This window comes from Callithrix jacchus, chromosome 6, assembly GCF_049354715.1.
Source record: "Callithrix jacchus isolate 240 chromosome 6, calJac240_pri, whole genome shotgun sequence".
In the NCBI taxonomy this organism is placed as follows: domain Eukaryota; kingdom Metazoa; phylum Chordata; class Mammalia; order Primates; family Cebidae; genus Callithrix; species Callithrix jacchus.
This window is the reverse complement of record NC_133507.1, coordinates 68,895,198-68,913,701: the sequence shown is the minus strand read 5'-3', so window position 1 is coordinate 68,913,701 and position 18,504 is coordinate 68,895,198. Positions and strand designations below refer to the sequence as shown.

The 18,504-nt window shown below is 39.0% G+C and overlaps 1 pseudogene across 1 annotated transcript; it reads right to left on the bottom strand.

The window, feature by feature from the left end:
• Positions 1-8,655: 8,655 nt before the first annotated feature.
• On the bottom strand, positions 8,656-9,560 carry LOC118154575 (THO complex subunit 7 homolog pseudogene; annotated as a pseudogene). Its single transcript, XR_013519334.1, has one exon. The product of XR_013519334.1 is annotated as a THO complex subunit 7 homolog pseudogene (transcript).
• Between the last annotated feature and the right edge of the window lie 8,944 nt (positions 9,561-18,504).

Genomic DNA, 18,504 nt, shown 5'->3' with positions numbered 1-18,504 from the left:
AAAAGCTTTAAGGTCATATAAAGGTTAAAGAAAATAGGCCCCAGAAAGTTAATTCTTATAATCTGAGTAGCATTGCTCCAAATTGAACCACAGTGGCAGCTAGAACTATCTGAAAAGTTAGTGAAAAGACACTACACAATTTATTCTTCAACTGCAACACTTCAAACTTTTCCCTACTTTTCTAGGTGATTTTTTTGTGGGGATGGCGCTGATGTTTCTTTCTCATATAAACAAGGAAGACATTCTAATTTACATGTTTATCATTTGGTCTTTCAGGGCAGGTTATATAGCAGATCATTTCACTAAACAGGACTGAACAGAGAACATTTTAATGAGGAGGTAAAATGCCTGCTACAGGTATTTTGAGCAGATAAAATTTGCTGACTACTTCCAAAAATTGTGCTTTCTTCATGCATTTTGAAAAGTACTAATTCAAGTGCACATTTATGTAAATGAAACAGTTGTTTCAATAAAATATAATGAGTTTTCATATTCCCCAAATATGCTTATGTTCAAAAGAGGATTTACCAATACATTATACAATTTTGGAAGAGGTAAATTAAAGAATCTTGGTTTTATAAGACAAAGGATTCTAAGGTCTTATTTCTAGAGTACTGAATAGGATTATGCTAAACATTGTTAATACTACTAATTCCAAGGTTAGTCTGTGTTTTGATGACTGATTCTAATACGAGTTAAATTTGTTGTTGCCAATCAGGTAGGTAGTGAAGATTGTGCATATACCTTGAGGAATTGAGCACTTAAAGCAACCCAACTTTCTAAAACTGTTAAGCAATTTTCATGGCTAAAGAGTCTGTCTAAAGTCAAAATGGGGGTGGACATTTGGGACAGTACTTTACTGAATATTTTACAATTGTCATTTGTTTCTACCCTGCATTTGCTTTAGAGTTCACGTTTGGCATTTTCCCAAAGCTAATCTGGACCACTGTCTTTCAAACTTGAGCTGAGATGTTCATTGGGGCTTTCTCTATTATATTTTGCTCATGACTAAATAAAACAAGGCAGACATAAAAGCCTAAATTCCTGACACATCTTTTATCATGGCAAATTTTCATATTTAAAGAATGCATTGTACAAATTTGTATTTCAATGAAGCCCTACACATCTGTTACTTATTTTGGAGCAGCAGCTATCACATATGCAAAAGTCTTTTGCAGATAAATTACTACTGTATTTCAATCTAAAATTATACATAAAGGATTTAATTCTTTAGAAGAAAATTCCTTACACAGTCATCACAAAAAGATCACAAAAGAACTAGCATCACACTGTGTGTGCATAAATATGTGATGAGTTACTGTAGTCATTGGTGCAATAATAGTATGCATGTTTGCTTTATTTGAACACACAAATGCAAAGCAATATCCATTAAGAGTATAGACAAACAAATGCTTTCTATTTGCTGTACAACTGAAGGCCTAGGATTTATATAGGTTTCAATTTGGAAAGTGCATATAGTCTGTACTTCATCCCACAACTTCTCTCCCAAGGCTCTGTGAGCATCAATAGAAAGACACTTGCAGGAACTCTTCCTCTGCATTTCCATTTGCTGCCCACCTGCTTCTTTGCCCCTCACTCCCACCCATTAAGTAGAGCACTATGTGCATACCACCCAAAGGCCAACTTTCCAACCCGAAGAAAAAATGTTAAGCCCCAGAAGGAATAGCACTAGAAGACCACTTCCATCCCTTCTCACTACTCCCATAGAAAAAGGAGGAAGGGTCTCACCAGCCTCTGATTGGTAGAACTGAGATACAGGGCAATATTCCTCAGTAGGGATTCCTCAGTAGTAGTTGTCTGGACCTGGCTGCCCACAAACAACCCACATTTTCCTTTTTACTTCCTGTTGCCTTGTGTGAATGAACCAGAGTAGCTGCTCCGCCCGTTACCAGACAATGTCAATTCAAGATGAGTGGGGAGGATGTAAAGCCTATTGGCCTTAGATCCAAGCTATATTCTCCAGCCCATTACTAGCAAGAAAGGCCACTTATTACTCCTGTCTGACCTCTATTACCTGCTTCTCAAAGTAGTTCAGTACTCAGAGACAAGTTATCTGGGGACTTGGAAATGCCAACTTCCCTTTAGCAATTATCATACTGTGGTTTAATATTTGATTGGCCATATATACACCTTTGTGCCAGACTATAAGCAACTTGAAAGTAAGATCTCATTTTTTTATCTTTGTAAGCCATGACCTAACATAGAGTACAATTAATATTATTTCTACCCATCAATTAACCATTACATTAATATCTGATAGAATTGTAATAAAATGATAACCTGGCTTTAAAAGACTTCACTCAAGCAATTACATAAGCTGCATTGGTAGGTGTAAAATTATCATCTGGGGTAAAGTGTCATATTATTGACTAATTTGATTTAATAAATATTAGAAGTAGACTGAAGTGTGAGTACTTAGCTCAGGCTGCTATTACCAAATGCCATAGACTGGGTGGCTTGTATGCAACACATTTATTTCTCACAGTTCTGAGATCAGGGGATACCAGTCTGAGATCAAGGTCTGGTGAGGGCCCTCTTTGTGGTTAGACTGTCAACTTCTCATTGTATCCTCACATAGCAGAAAGATGGCTCTCTCAGGTCTGCTTTATAAGGGCACTAATCCCATTCATGAGGGCTCTATCCTGATGACCTAGCTACCACCCAAAGTCCCCACCTCTTAATACTATCACCCTGGGGGTTAGAATTTCAACATATGTATTTGCAGGAGGGCCCAAACATTCAGTCCACAACAGTCTCCCTCCTGCTGTTCTCCCTAATACACATTAGAATACACAATCCTAATATATTATATGTGTATGAGGGATGGCATTGGATATTAGGAATGCCTTCCTTTTCTTTTTTTCAATTTTTTAAAATTTTACTTTAAGTTCCAGGATACATGTGCAGAATGTGCAGGTTTGTTACATAGGTTTACATGTGCCATGATGGTTTGCTGCACCTATCAACCCATCATTTAGGTTTTAAGCCCTGCATACATTAAGTATTTATCCTAATGCTCTTTCTTCCCTTAGTGCTCACCCACTGACAGGCCTCAGTGTGTGTTGTTTCCTTCCCTGTGTCCATGTGTTCTTATTGTTCAACTCCCACTTGTGAGTAAGAATATGAGGTGTTTGGTTTTCTGTTTCTGTGTTAGTTTGCTGAGAATGATGGCTTCCAGCTTCATCCATGTCCCTGCAAAGGACATTATCTTATTCTTTTTTGTGTCTGTATGGTATTCCATTGTATATAAGTGCCACATTTTCTTTATCTACTCTATCATTGATGGGCATTTGAGTTCATTCCAAGTCTTCGCTATTATAAATAGTGATGCAATAAACATATGTGTGCACGTGTCTTTATAGTAGAATGATTTATAATCCTTTGGGCATATACACAGTAGTGGGATTGCTGGGTCAAATGGTATTTCTGGTCCTAGATCCTTGAGGAATTTCCACACTGTCTTCTACAATGGTTAAACTAATTTACACTCCCACCAACAATGTAAAAGCATTCCTGTTTCTCTACAGCCTTGTTAGCATCTATTGCTTCTTGACATTTTGGTAATCACCATTCTGACTGGCATGAGATTATCTCATTGTGGTTTTGATTTGCATTTCTCTAATGACCAAAGATGATGATTTTTTTTCCATACATTTGTTTACTGCATAAATGTCTTCTTTTGAGAAGTGTCTGTTCATATCCTTTGCCTACTTTTTGATGAGGTGTTTGTTTTTTTCTTGTACATTTGTTTAAGTTCCTTGTAGATTATGGGTATTAGGCCTTTATCAGATTGGTAGATTGCAAAAAATTTCTTTCATTCTGTAGGTTGCCTGTTTACTCTGATACTAGTTTCTTTTGCTGAGCAGAAGCTCTTTAGTTTAATTAGATCCCATTCATCAATTTTGGTTTTTGTGGAAATTGCTTCTGTTGTTCTAGTTATAAAGTCTTTGCCCATGCCTATGTCCTGAATGGTATTGCCTAGGTTTTCTTCTAGGGTTTTTATGGTTTGGGTTTTTACATTTAAGTCTTTAATCCATCTTAACTTAATTTTTGCATAAGGTGTAAGGTAGGGGTCCAATTTCAATTTTCTGCATATGGCTAGCCAATTTTTCCCAGCACCATTTGTTAAATAGGGAGTCCTTTTTTCATTGTTTGTTTTTGTCAGGTTTGTTGAAGGTTTGCACCAAATTAGTGGTCAAAAATCACAAGCGTTCCTATATAGAAACAATGTACAAGTAAAGAGCCAAATCATGAATGAACTCCCATTCACAGCTGCTACAAGGAGAATAAGATAACCTAGGAATACAACTTACAAGGGACATGAAGGACCTCTTCTAGCAAAACTACAAACCACTGCTCAAGGAAATAAGAGAAGATACCAACAAACGGGAAAATATTCCATGCTCATGGATAAGAAGAATCAATATAAAAAATGACCATACTGCCCAAAGTAATTTATAAATTTAGTGCCTTTCCAACCCTTGACTTTCTTCACAGAATAAGAAAAAATCTACCTTAAGTTTCATATGAAACCAAAAAAGAGCCCATACAGCCAAGACAATCCTAAGCAAAAAGAACAAAGATGGAGGCATCACGCTACCAGACTTCAAACTGAACTACAAGGCTACAGTAGCCTTACTTTTTCACTAGCCATTGTGGAGACTGAATAAGCTATCAAGTATGTAAATGTTTCTTATATCAGGAATCTCCAATATTTTCCTGAAGAATAATACTTGGTTATTTCCATAAAATGGTTGTGATGATTCAGAACCCAAGCACTGATCTGGATGCTGCTTCCCTGTTTCTGTCTTCACAAGAAGGGAAGCCCCAGGAGCAAAATGACACAGATCTCTGAAAGTCTTCACAATCCTGGTGGAATTTCCTGAAGTTATACACATAGCTTGACAATTTTCTTGACACAAAATTTGAGTCATGCTAAATAATTTGTCTGTAAGTATATGTGGGGTTATGTATAGACCAATTCAAGCAAGTAGTTCTTAGTAATAAGCATTAAGTAGTCATAACCTAACTAGAAAGCTTAATTTTAGGGTCACTGTAAGACAAACAGAGTAGTCTACATGAAATAAATGAAACCAGCATACATTATAAGATCCAGAGAGAGTTGAGCAACCATGAACAAACAGTTCCCTTTTTCCTTCAGCTAGCCGTGGATGAATCTCCGTCTTCCATTTTGTTGTTGTTGTTTTCAGGGTTTACATGTTTCTGATAACATGTGCTCATTTTCATGTGCTTTTATCATTATCCATTCTTGTGATGCTCATGTTTTCTTTCAGGTAATTATAATAATCAGCAATATTTTTTCTTTTCAAGAGAGACTGTGAAATAAACCTTAAAACCTATTAACACCAATACTTTACTTTCTCATATGGATTTACCCATTAACTTGCATAATCCACTAAACTAATCCACTAATCCACTAAAATAAGTCAAATCTCTTCAAATAACTTGTCTCTAGTCATCTTATTAGAAGCAAAAATAAATTTAGTTAGACAGCTTCTGGGTGGAAGAAAGGCTGGGAAAAGTAGAGGTGTTTACCTAAAGGGAAACAGGACAAAGAAGGTTTATGAGGAGGTGGGAGAAAGAGAATGAGAATCGAAGAAGAGGTAATAGAATATCGGTCTTTGCAGATAATCAGGAAGATGAAAGAGGGAGGCAGAAGGTTGGGAGGCAGACCAGGGACAAGGACAGGGAACACTGGGACTGTGGCCTATTGTGATTGAGGAGAGTTTATGGTTGGCTGACACTGGTGTTCCAAATAGAATGAGCCATAGATCGCTTCAAAGCTGCATCAGCAAACATCCCTCTTCAGCCACCTCCATATTGATGCAAGATAGAACTCCAAATGAGGGACAATATATAAACCAACATCTTTGGATTTCAAACAATCCTTTTGCTGTCTGATATTGAAAGTATATACATCTGGTTTCAATATAAAATATATCTGCACCCTATACACTTGTCAGAGAGCTTAACCTAGCCTATTGTGTTCAGTTTTATTGTATTTCATTTCAAGGTAATCTCAGGAATAAGTACGATATAAATTACCATAAATAACACAAACTTAAAACACAGACCCTCCCTCCTGCTCTAGGATTGGTGCACTATTAGATACCCTTGGATCAAAAAGAAAATATTCCTTATAGTTTCTTTGCTCTGCTTCAGAAGGCAAGAGACTGTTGTATATTTTAGATTTTCATCCATACTCTTCATTTAAAGTATAAAAGTATTGGCATGAAACAGTTTCAGCTCTGGAAAACATGTCTATATGGAACACCTCATTCCCCAGCAATGTTAGCTAAATGAAGTGCCGCTATAGGAAGCAATAATCTATAACATCAAAAAGAGTTAAACCCACCACATTTCATCACACTTTCCCTGGCATTCCAGAAGACCTCCTTGTTCTGCCTTCTTTACCACTGCTGCAAGAACTAAATCAAATATCCAGAGCTGCCCCTGACAATTGAATTGATAACATTTTGATTTTTGAATTTCCATTAGAAATAATACATGGCTACATGGCAAGGGAAAAGAAAGCAATAATGTGAAAAGCCTAGACACACTGTGACATTATCATTTTTATATAAATGTACTTACTTTTAAAATAGATAGTAATGAGTCATTAGAGGAAAGATATTGTATCTTTGTATTACAGTGCTACCGAGCTTAATGCTGAATGTCTTTTCATCAGCCACAGAAAGAAAGGGAAAGGGTAGGGCTGCCCTTCATTGACCTCTCAGCCATTATGCAGGACTACAGCCACCATGCAAATATTTAATCAGTCCCTAAAATTGTCAGCAAGAGGCAGTTAGAGGCAGCATTCTTCATTTATTACAGGCACTGCTGTAACAGTGCTCAAGAAAGTTAGAGGGGCATACTAGACAGCTTCAGCTAGACAACTGAGAATTCTTACTCCATGAGCAAAATGTGTCCAACAAAATCAAGACATAAGGGTCTCGAAGACCATTTTGAGAAAACATAAAATGAAGCTAAATGGTGGGCACACAGTCTTCAAATAAAAGGTTACCTTTGATCCAGGAAGGGAGAAAATATTGATCCCAAATGATCAGGGAAGTCAATTTTTAACCCTATAGTATTTAGATGACAACTTCCAGAAAATTTTAATCTGAATTTCAGCAAAACTAACACTGATGGAATACTGAATTTGTATGAGAATGAAACTAATCTCAAAGATAATTATGTTTAAAAAACATTTGAGAGAGAAATTTTCACATTTGGCTATAGAGGGAAAAGATTCATGTTGACAAGTCAAATAAAAAGGAAGATGGGAAACAGTCATTCAGGGAGAACCAGGGCCATGGTCTCTGAGCCAGCTGGCCAACAGAGCAGGCAGTGCCCCATGGGCCTGACTTCCTAAGGTCATCAGATATTAAGGGTCTCAAATAACTAATTGGGAAGCCAGCCAGCCCCGATCAGTCCACATCTAAACATAGGCATCCCATCCAAGGTAGACTCCCAGAAGATGCTCCAGAAAGGACCAAAGATGGCTTCTAAAGAGCTTTTGCTGCCCAACTGGTTCTAAATGTTATTTTTTCTGGTGCTGATGTAGCAAGGCTCCCTAACAGCACCTTCTCAATGGTTTTACCATACTGCCCAGGACACCTCCTTCAGACAAACATGGAAAACGTGAGGGTACTCCAAATAATTACAGAGGCTCTGTCCCCAGGGCCCCTCCTTATCATGACCGTCTTGCAGGTGTGGACAACAGCACTGAATAACCCCTGTCAGGGAATGGAGGGGAAAGGCAGGGATGTACAAAAATGGAGTTTCACAACCCAGAGATCCCTGTTAATTATAGACCCATAAATTCAGACAAGTCACCTACAAATAAGGTCAGTGCCAGTTGATAACTGCTGCCCCAGAATAATTGTAAATAGCGCTTCCTTACTCTAAAATATCCCAGTTTGGGTTCTGTATTATTAATACATGGGCACTCTATGACATACGCCACTTACAAAAAATAATCATCTGACTGAATGATTATTTTTTTAAATGTTTGTAGAAATGCAATGTAGATAGCTAGAATGTAGCTGTTTTTAAACATTTGTTTGTAGAAACACAATGTAGATAGCTAGGTTCTGTTCAGTAAATAATCGGTTCTGATAAATTGGCAATGAAAGGTAGAGTATTATAGAAATGTTGATTCTTTAAAAATTGCTATCAAGATGTCTTCATTTTTCTGTGGGCAGTAGTGGCAGTGGCAGGATGGGTGATATGTGTGCGTGTGGAGGAAATTATTAATACCTCCCAAAAACCTTTAGGAGGTCTTTTAAGTAAAGACGTCATACAACGCAGTATTACTACAACTTGTTGTAATTGATTTAAAAGGATTAGCAAGCAATAATATAGACTTATTTGAAAAGTCTATGAGCAAAAGAATGGCCAGGGACATGAGCAAAGTAGGTAAATTTCTGAATGGCAGTCACATCAGCTCTTCTGTCTAGGAAGAATATAGACTGATCTGTGTGGGACAAAAAGCACTCACACAATGAAACCAGAACCCATTGGGGAAGTCAGGACACTACAAGGAGCTCAAAGTTTTGTTGTGTTTTTGTTCTTTAATCAAGGGAGTGGCAGCTAATTTGATGGAATATATTTTTTTTCCAGCTTAAAAGCATTTTATTAAGCATATTTCGATGTGGCTTCCTACCTTTTAAGAATAAAAAATGCCTTTTAATAAAAAAATCTATACTAAAGTCATTTTCCTTTGTGTAAGGAAATATGAATGAAATGTACATTCATATTTCAAAACAGCGTATTGTACTGCCAAAACTTTAAATATCTCAAGAGCACACCACATTTTAAACACATTATGTTCATGCAGCTATTTCAATATTCCTGGGAATGGTGGGCAATTAGCCTATCTATGGCTTAGGATCTGTTTCCATGCTTGCGTCCTGAGCTGCTTCTACCTCTGAGAGTTTTTCATCATTTTCCAATGTTTGCTGAAGTTCATGGATGGTACTAAGAAGAACGTGAAACTGTTTCCGTCTCAATTCCAGCTTATCTTCGACACTTTCTTTAATATGTGAAAGATGCTCTAATTCTTTTCCCAGAGCTTCTAGTGCCTTTAATGTCTCATGCCTGTCTGGATAATGCTGGATCACTTGTGCCAAAGCATCATATTCTTGGCGATTTTTTCGTATTCGTTTTGCTTGAAGAATTTGCTTTTTGCACTCAGCAATTTTTTCATGTGCTCCAGCAATGCTACATTCTATTTCCTTGTAAATTGTTTCATAATTTTCCATTTCTCTGAGATTCATATCATATACTAGTAAAGTTTTGCCCATTGAAAATTCACATTGAGACAGTGTGTTCAGCATACGCTGGTACTGGCTATATCCTTCCTGGGACCCAGAGTTGCACCATTTAATGAAACTCTTCACTAGCAGATTAATTCTCCGATCATCTCCAGCACCATCTCCATCAATGAGGAGACGCTTCCGTATGACTTCCTCGTCAGTCACGGCTCCCATGGCGTGCGCGGCGGCGGCGGCAGCGGCGGCGCAAGCTGAGGCGGCGGTTGGCGGCAGCGGAGGTCAAACTCCCACAATGCAGCCGGGTAAACAGCCGTGGAGGAGGAGGCGGCGGCGCCCGCATTCGCCCGCTCCGACGCCTGAGCCGCGCCGCCTTGATGGAATATTTTTGTGTTAGAACACTGTAGCAATAGAGAGAAACCTTAATTTCTTTAGTTCTTCACCAAGAACTTGCTTTGTTTTTGAGAGTGGGTTAAGCTAATTGTCCTGCCATATCAGTGTGAAATTATTAGAGGGATGTGTTAAGAGCCTGGAAGCAAAGTGTGAATACTGTCCCTGGACGGAGAGAAGTAGGATCCTGAGCTGCTTCAGGGTCTTGCTGGATCTCCTTAACATCAACTGTTCATTCTGAAAATCATAGTCAGCATGGAAACCACTTCATAACACTCGTTTTATTTCTCTTTTTTTGGTCTGTTGCTGAAAAATGCATGAAAATCTTGTAAACTATAACATAAGAGAGCCCCAAATCATGATGATTTTGTACATCTTCATTCAAGAGCTAAGAGTGAGCCCAGAAAAGGGCAGATCGAGAGTGGAAGGTGGGAGGCCCCATTTATTTTCTTGTACTGGCTCCAGCCTAAGTTGCCTTTTATCCACTTAGGCCCACACGATAAGTTCACTCTGGAAATCTCTTCAGTGTGGCTGTGTACAGATGTAATCGGACCTGCTCTGGGTCGTCCTAATTGTAAACACATTTCTCTCCCTCTGTGGCCATTCCTAAGCAGGCAGTGGTCAGAGCCTTGCCAGGGTTTTCTGGCATCTTCTTCCTGCTTTGTTTCCAAATCTGCCTTTTTTTCTGAGAAAAGACATATGAGAGATTGTAAACAGGGTAATTATACGGCAACATGATTTTCAATGCAGGCTTTCCTTGCAGATTATTTTGAATGTGTAGGGGTTTGTTTTGGTATGGTTTTTTTCCCTCTGCACCTGTGAATCAGGAAGATACAATGTTGTTTTAAAAGTACAGTATATGGATCCACTAGAAACCTCCTACGATGTTGTTCAAATTGTGAAAGATTATTGGGGGAAGCAGCAAACAAAAAAGAGAAAAGGGGGGAAGAGTAGGTGCACAGGTCTCCGGCATTCGGCTCCCATCACTGAGGGTGTGGGGTCTGTCCCCGCTCTCCATTCTAGAACAGCATGGAGAAGGAAGGAAAACTGTGCATAAGTACAGCTATGAGTTCAGAGTATTACTACAAAGCTGCCATTTCTGAAAGGATAGTGCTCTGGTTGGGGAGGTTGAATGTGATTCTTTGAAAGAACACATCCTTGTGCTACCCCTATGCTTCATTAAAATTTCCACGGCAGTTTGTAAAATCAGATGGCCCTGAATCTAAAGATAGGATGGGGTAATGTTAAACACATGCTCATCCTTCAAGTCACATGCATAGACACAGCACATTTATTTTTGGTACATAAAATCATTTAATTTGTGGCTGTTTAAGGTAAGGGGTACATCAGGGCCCACACTTTTGGCCACACAGGTTGCTTGGCACAGGTCCAAGTATGCAGACTATGGTGTGTAATTGGTGCCCCTGGAGCTCTACAGCAAGAAAGCCCTGAGACAGTACGGTTTCTCATTGACATTTTGTCTCCCATGCCTAGCATGCTTCCTCCAGTGACACTTACCAGGTAGTCAATCAATTTTGTTGGAAAAATTATGTGTACTTCCAGAAGATTGAACTTGTTAATAATCAAAGTATAGCGAGGTGTGGTGGCATGTGCCTCTTGTCTCAGCTACTAGGGATGCTGATGTGGGAGGATCCCTTAAGCCCAGGAGTTCAAGGCTGCAGTGAGCTTTGATTGTGCCCCTGTACTCCAGCCTGAGTGACAGAACAAGACAAAAGAAATAAATTAATTAAAATAAGAAAGAAAGATCAAAGTACCACTGTGAAACAAACTGTTGATTCATTCTCCCAACAGCTAGAGATGCAGGAATAAAGAAAGCTTAATCCTGCTCTCAGGAAGCTACAGTTTCATGGGAGGAACATTTACAGGAAGTATATGAACAGCACAGAGGGGTCACAGAAGGAAAGTCAGGAAAGCAAACTCTGCATTCTACAGTCCCAAAACAATGTCAATATCTGATCTGTGTCATTTCCGTCATTTTTAGTGGGAGAGGGGAACAAAGTATTGGAGCATAAGGATTACTCCAGATATATTACAATCTATTCTAGTTTTGAATAATGGAAACTACCTCTTATCTCTCCTTCAAATATAACACATATCCTTTCTGAAGAATTCTTCCTTCAGATATTGTGGAATGACCTCATGTAACAGTCAGGCAATCCTATGCTGATGCTTATTAGCTGTGTGACCTTGAAAACATTACTTATTATGGTTATTTCTTCCCTATAAAATGGGAATATTATATAGCAAATAACTATAAGTGTCATTCCTTCTCCTATATCTCCCACCTTTGCAACTCTTTGCAAGTTGAAGTCTTTGTAAGTAACCCACTTAACTTGGAAAATGATTAGTAACTTTAAGTGTGAGCAAATGCTGCAAGAATTCTTAGATGGCTACTGGTTTGCCTCTTACTCTTCTTACCTAAACAATAACACTACTATTTATCTTTCAAGATCTTCCTAAGGGAAAGAGGTAGAAAATAAGGAGTGAGACTCAAAACCTGGAATATCAATGGTATACCAGTATCTTTTCCAAATAAGAAGTATCTCCAAATGGGAAGAATACTGTCACCAGCAGTATTCTTTATGCACTCCATTCATAACATTAGTAAGGCAAATCTTTCACAGATTTTTAAAATTAAATATATTAAATGTTTACTTTTTCCATGACTCCTCTCATTATATCTTTACTTTAAAAGTTCTTGACTACTGTGTCTAATTTCCCTCTAGAGGCAATTAAAGATTTGCTCAAAAGAACATTTCAGGAAAGTATATTTGAAAGAAACACGTGAAAGATCGTCAGCAATCTATTAGTCCCACAGCTGGAGCCAGTAAGAAAACTAAGATCAATGACATTTTAGTTGATTTCCAAGATTCATTTACAACAATTCAGTTGAACTTACAACTTTCTTTCTAGAAAATTTTACTGATGGCTGCCAAATAAGAAATTCCATTTCTTAGTCTTATGGTTATGTTGTTAATTTTCATCAATATGCGCCCCCCATAAAACAGAGTAGGAAGAAAAATTAGAGCTTTATGTAATTAGACACTGGTTAATACACTGGCTCAGTAGCTTAGCTATGGCTAATTCTACAGTTAATTTTAGATTATCCATAACAGATAATGCATAAGGCAGTAATCATATAGCATCTATGGGGTGACATCTGCCTCACTAGGTAGTGAGAAGTAACAATTAATAAAATCATAACATACCAGGACATTTTTCTCACTACTGTATCCCCAGCATTGAGAAGAGCATTTAGTGCATTATAGATTTTCAATAAGTGTTTGTTGAGTGAATAAATAAATGATCACATGGATCTCTTTCTAGAAAACCACGGTCTAGGTGGGGAAACTGATGTGTATGCCATTAACTCAATGCTGCACTGCCCGTGGTGGCATCCTCAGGCCCTCATCATGATCTCCAGACTTTCTTTCAACCACCTTGTGAAGTTCTTTTTGTGATTACTGAATAAAATGGAAAGAGATTCAAAGTAACAGAAAGTCAGTTTCAATTTTTGGTTCCATTACTAGCTGTATGACTTTAGACAAATTATTTTCCATGTTTTATCTTTAGTGTTTGATGTATCAAATGGAGGTAATAATACATGCCATATAGGGCAGCTTGATGAGAAAAACACATCTATAGGAGAAGGAAAATTAAATGTCATTGTATAAAACCCCCAATATAAAACGTCCAGTCCAGAGCTGGGTGCAATGGTGCCCACCTATAGTCTCAGCCACTTGGGACGCTGAGGCAGAAGGATCTCTTGAGCCTAGGAGTTCAAGTCTAGCCTAAGCAACATAGTGAAACTCTATCTTAAAAACAACTACTCAGCTCAGGACTTGTTACATAGTAATCATTTAAGTAACTGAATTTCTTTTTGATTCCCTCTTCTTCTTCCAACCCAGCATCCTCCATCAAACTGCATCAGCCTTGCCTCTGCATTACTGTCCTGCTAATCACTCTAAACCAGTGGTTTCAGATCACCAGGCCCCAGCCCAGACCTATATAATTAGCATCTCCTGAGGATGTCTAGAAACCTATAGAAGGTGCATTCTCACCCCAGGTGATTCTGATAATAAGTTGTGCCTGGGAAGGTCTGCTGTCTATCAGTGGGACGTTCCTTATGGCAGTGGTTCTTATATTTTAGTGAGCATCAGAATCAGCTAGAGGGTTTGTTAAAACATAAATTGCTACTCCCACCCCCAGAGTTTCTGATTCACTAGGTGTATTAGTCCATTCTCACACTGCTAATAAAGACATACCAAAACTGAGTAATTTACAAAGGAAGAAGGTTTAATGTACTCACAGTTCCACATGGCTAAGGAGGCCTCACAATCATGGCAGAAAGTGAAGGAGAGGCAAAGACACGTCTTACATGGCAGCAGGCAAGAGGGCATGTGCAGGGGAACTCTCCCTTATAAAACTATCAGAACTTGTGAGACTTATTCACTATCATGAGAACAATATGGGAAAAACCCACTCCCACTATTCAATTACCTCTGACCAGGTCCCTCCCCTGGTACATGGGAATTATGGGAGCTATAATTCAAGATGAAATTTGGGTGAAGACAGACAAACAATATCAGTAGGTATGCAGTAAATCCTAAGAATCTGCATTTCTAACAAGTTTACAGGAGATGCTGATGCTGCTGGTCTAGACACCACAGTTTGAGGTCTTGCTTTAAGGTCTTGCACTTTAAAAGTGTGATGCACTTAAAAGTGTGATGCACTGACCAGCAATATCATTGGGGAGCACCTTAGAAATGCAGAACCTCATGCCCCATCCCAGATTTACATTAAAGTTTGAGAAACACAAATGTAAGGAAGAGCTTCACAAAGGAAGCTTTTAAAATTCAGATTCCTTGGCTTCATACACTTGAGATTGTGTATGGATAGAGTTCAGGAATCTGCATCTTAATAATCACCCCTACAACATTCAGATGCATGAAATTCCTGAGCCACACCCAGAAAAGCACTGCTTAGGAGATTTGCAACAGCAGTTTGTTAGCAACAGAATCAATGAAGGTGCTTGCTACTGAGTATGTGACTTAGAGCCTAGCCAGCCTTGCTAGCTGTCTTGCTATAGCAAAGGTCCTACCAACCAGGTAGACACATTGGACTTACTGTATTTATAAGTATCTGTCAGAGATTGTGTGTTTGTGCTTTCCAGTAATCTAATCATGACCTGTTAGAATAAGATAAGGATTGAAATGGATTCTTTTTGATGACAGATGCCTAATAGAAGAATGTCTAAAATCCTTACTTATACCCATTAGCCAAGGCTGTTTTGACTGTTATTTATAGAAATCCCTCTATCTAGCACACACACACAAAATGAAAAGGTGGGTTTTACTGAAATATATAAGGTATCTAACGAAATATAAGAGAAGTACAATTGGACACTGTTTTTGATTATCCAGAATTGAGGTTCTTTTCTTTGGCAGACTATTTTCCCAAATTGGCCACAACGATATTTTACATCCTACATACTCTTCCTAAACCTTCACATTCCCACACTGAGAGCTGGAATCTATGCCTCCCTGTCTTGAAACTATGTGGGCCTTTGTAAATGCCATAAGTAACAGGGTTATGGTGGAAGAGTGGTAAGAGACTTCTAAAGCTATGTTGTAAAAGGTGATATGGCTTCCATCTGGGTGACTGTCTTGAAATGTGATTTTTTGGAACCTTGAGTATCCATATAAGAAATCTGGCTGTCCTGAAGCTGTCTTGAAGCTGTCCTGCTGGAGAGACTACTTGGAAAGGCCATATGAAGACAGAAATGCCCAAGGAACCCCAAGAAACTGACATGTGATAAGGAAGCCATTAAGATGACTCCAAGGCTACCATCCAATAGCAGTTACATGAGAGACTCCCAAAGAGAACCACCTAGCTAATCCCAGAACTGTGAGAGATAATTATAACTGATTGATGTTGCTTTATACTGCTATGCAGCAATAGCAACTGGAATGCTTTCACTGTTGTCTAGAGCCCTGTAATTTCTCCCCTCTGTTTCTCTCTGCATGTCTACTTCATTTTCCTCTTTCTATTCACAGATAAAGTTCATATATTTGTCTGTCTATGGAGATTATATAGCTGTTTGTCCACAGCATGTGCCCTGCAGAAGCTTTAATGTCAACAGGAATCATCTGGAAATTTTGCTAAAATTCAAAGTCTGATTCATTACTTTTGTGATGGGACCTGAGGGTCTGCACATTTAATAATTCCTGGATGATGTTCCTACTGGACTGTGGAACCCTAAATTAACCTTTTACCATTTGCTTTCTCTCCCTTCTTCCATATTATATCATTTGAAAACAAGTTGCAGACCTCGTGATAGCTTACCACTATGTTCTCCAGCATAACTCCCCCAAGAATAAGAACATTTTCTATACAATCAGAAATGTGTTATATATGCCAAACACTTAACTTATTTTAAAAAGCTTTATCTAAAACATAGTCCATATTTAAGTTTCTTCATTTATCTCAAAAGTATCTTTCAAAGCAGTTTTTCCTCCCTTTGATCCAAGATTCAATCAAGGAATAGGCATCTTTGATATCCTATAATCTAGAATATAGGATGCTAAATCTTTTCTTCAGATGTCTTTTAAGAGACTGATATTGTTGGAGAGTCCAGGCCACAACCTGGATTTGACTGCTTTCTCATGAACAAACTCTATACATTTTGTCAAGAATTGGTGATTTGTCATAATCGTCAATTGTTTAGTTTATATAAAAACACATCAGGAGGTAGGATCCAAGATAGCCAAATAGAAAGAGCTCCAGAGTGCAGTTCCCAGCAAGAACAATGCAGAGGGTGAGTGCTCACTGCATTTCCAAACAAATTTTCACTGCCCACAGACCAGGAGATTCCCAGGCTGAAAAGTGCCTCAAGTTTACAGCATGGTGGTTTCATCTGGTGCCACCTTGGCACACAGAAACTCACACAGATCTGGGCGGCCATTTCAACTGGCTCCTGGAATGCCTGGGAGACAGAGCTGCCCATTCAACTGAAGGGGAGAGGGCAGATACAGGGAGCCAGGCGATCTGGCTCAGTGGGTACCAGCCCTACAAAAAAAGCAATCTAAAATGCTCTGGACTGAGAGTTTCCCAGTAAGTGCAGCTGGACCCAGGATGGTTCAGCTCAGTTCGGGGAAGGGCAACAACCACTACCGAGGCAGTTCACACAGCAGCTGGGCAGAGCCTGCAGCAGCTCAGCAACACCTCTGCTGGCAGACTGTGACTAGACTACTCCATCTGGGGCAGGGCATCTATAAAAAAGGCAGCAGCAAACAGGAACTTATAAATAAAGCTGACATTCCTAGGACAGAGCACCTGGGAAAAGAGGCAGTATGAGTTCTGCTGCAGCAGACTTAAAAGTACCTGACCAGCAGCTCTGCATGGAACAATGGAGCTCCCAGCACAGCACTTGAACTCCTATAAGGGACAGACTGTCTCCTCAAGCAGCTTCCCAACCCCCATATACCCAAAGAGACACCTCATAAAGGAGTGCTCAGGCTGACATCTGGCTGGTGCCCTTCTGGGATAAAGATAACAGAAGAAGAAACTGGCAGCAACCTTTACTGTTCTGCAGCCTCTGTGGGTGATCCCCAGGCAAACAGTGTCTGGAGTGGACCTCCAGCAGTCCTGCAGCAGAGTGGCCTGTTAGAAGGAAAACTAAGAAACAGAAAGAAATAACTTCATCATCAACAGAAAGGATGTCCACTCAGAGATCCCATCCAAAAGTCACCAAATACTAAGACCACAAGTAGATAAAACCACTAAGATGGAAAGAAACCAGTGCAAAAAGGATGAAAATACCAAAACCAGAATGCCTCTCCTCCTCCAAAGGATCACAACTCCTCACCAGCTAGGGATCAAAGATGGATGGAGAATGAATCTCATGAATTGAAAGAAACAGGCTTCAAAAGGTGGGTAATAACAAACTTCTCAGAGCTAAAAGAACATTTGCTAATCCAATGCAAGAAACTAAGAGCCTAGCAAAAAGGTTGGATGAGATGCTAACTAGAATAACCAGCTTAGAGAAGAATATAAATGACATAATGGAGTGGAAAAACACAACACGAGAACTTTGTGAAGCATATACAAGTTTCAATAGCAGAATTGACCAAGCAGAAGAAAGGTTATCAGAGACTGAAGATCAACTCAATGAAATAAAAAAATGAGAAGGCAAGACAAGAGAAAAAAGAGTGAAAAGAAATGAACAAAGCCTCCAAGAATTATGGGATTATGTGAAAAGACCTAATCTACATTGGATAAGTGTACCTGAATGTGATGGAGAGAATGAATTCAAGCTGGAAAATATTCTTCAGGATATTATCCAGGAGAACTTCCCCAACCCAGCAAGGCAGGCCACCATTCAAGTCCAGGAAATACAGAGAACACGACAGAGATATTCCTCAAGAAGAGCAACCTCAAGGCACATAATCCAGATTCACCAGGGTTGAAATGAAGGAAAAACTCTAAGGGCAGCCAGAGAGAAAGGTCTGGTTACCCACAATGGAAAGCCCATCAGACTCATAGTGTATCTCTTGGCAGATAACCAATAAGCCAGAAAAGAGTGGGGGCCAATAAATCCTTAAAGAAAAGAGCTTTCAACCTAGAATTTCACATCCAGCCAAACTAAGCTTCATAAGTGAAGAAGAAATAAAATCCTTTATGGACAAGTAATTGCTGAGAAATTTCTTCACCACCAGGCCTGCCTTACAAGAGCTCCTAAAAGAAGCACTAAACAAGGAAAGAAACAACCAGTACC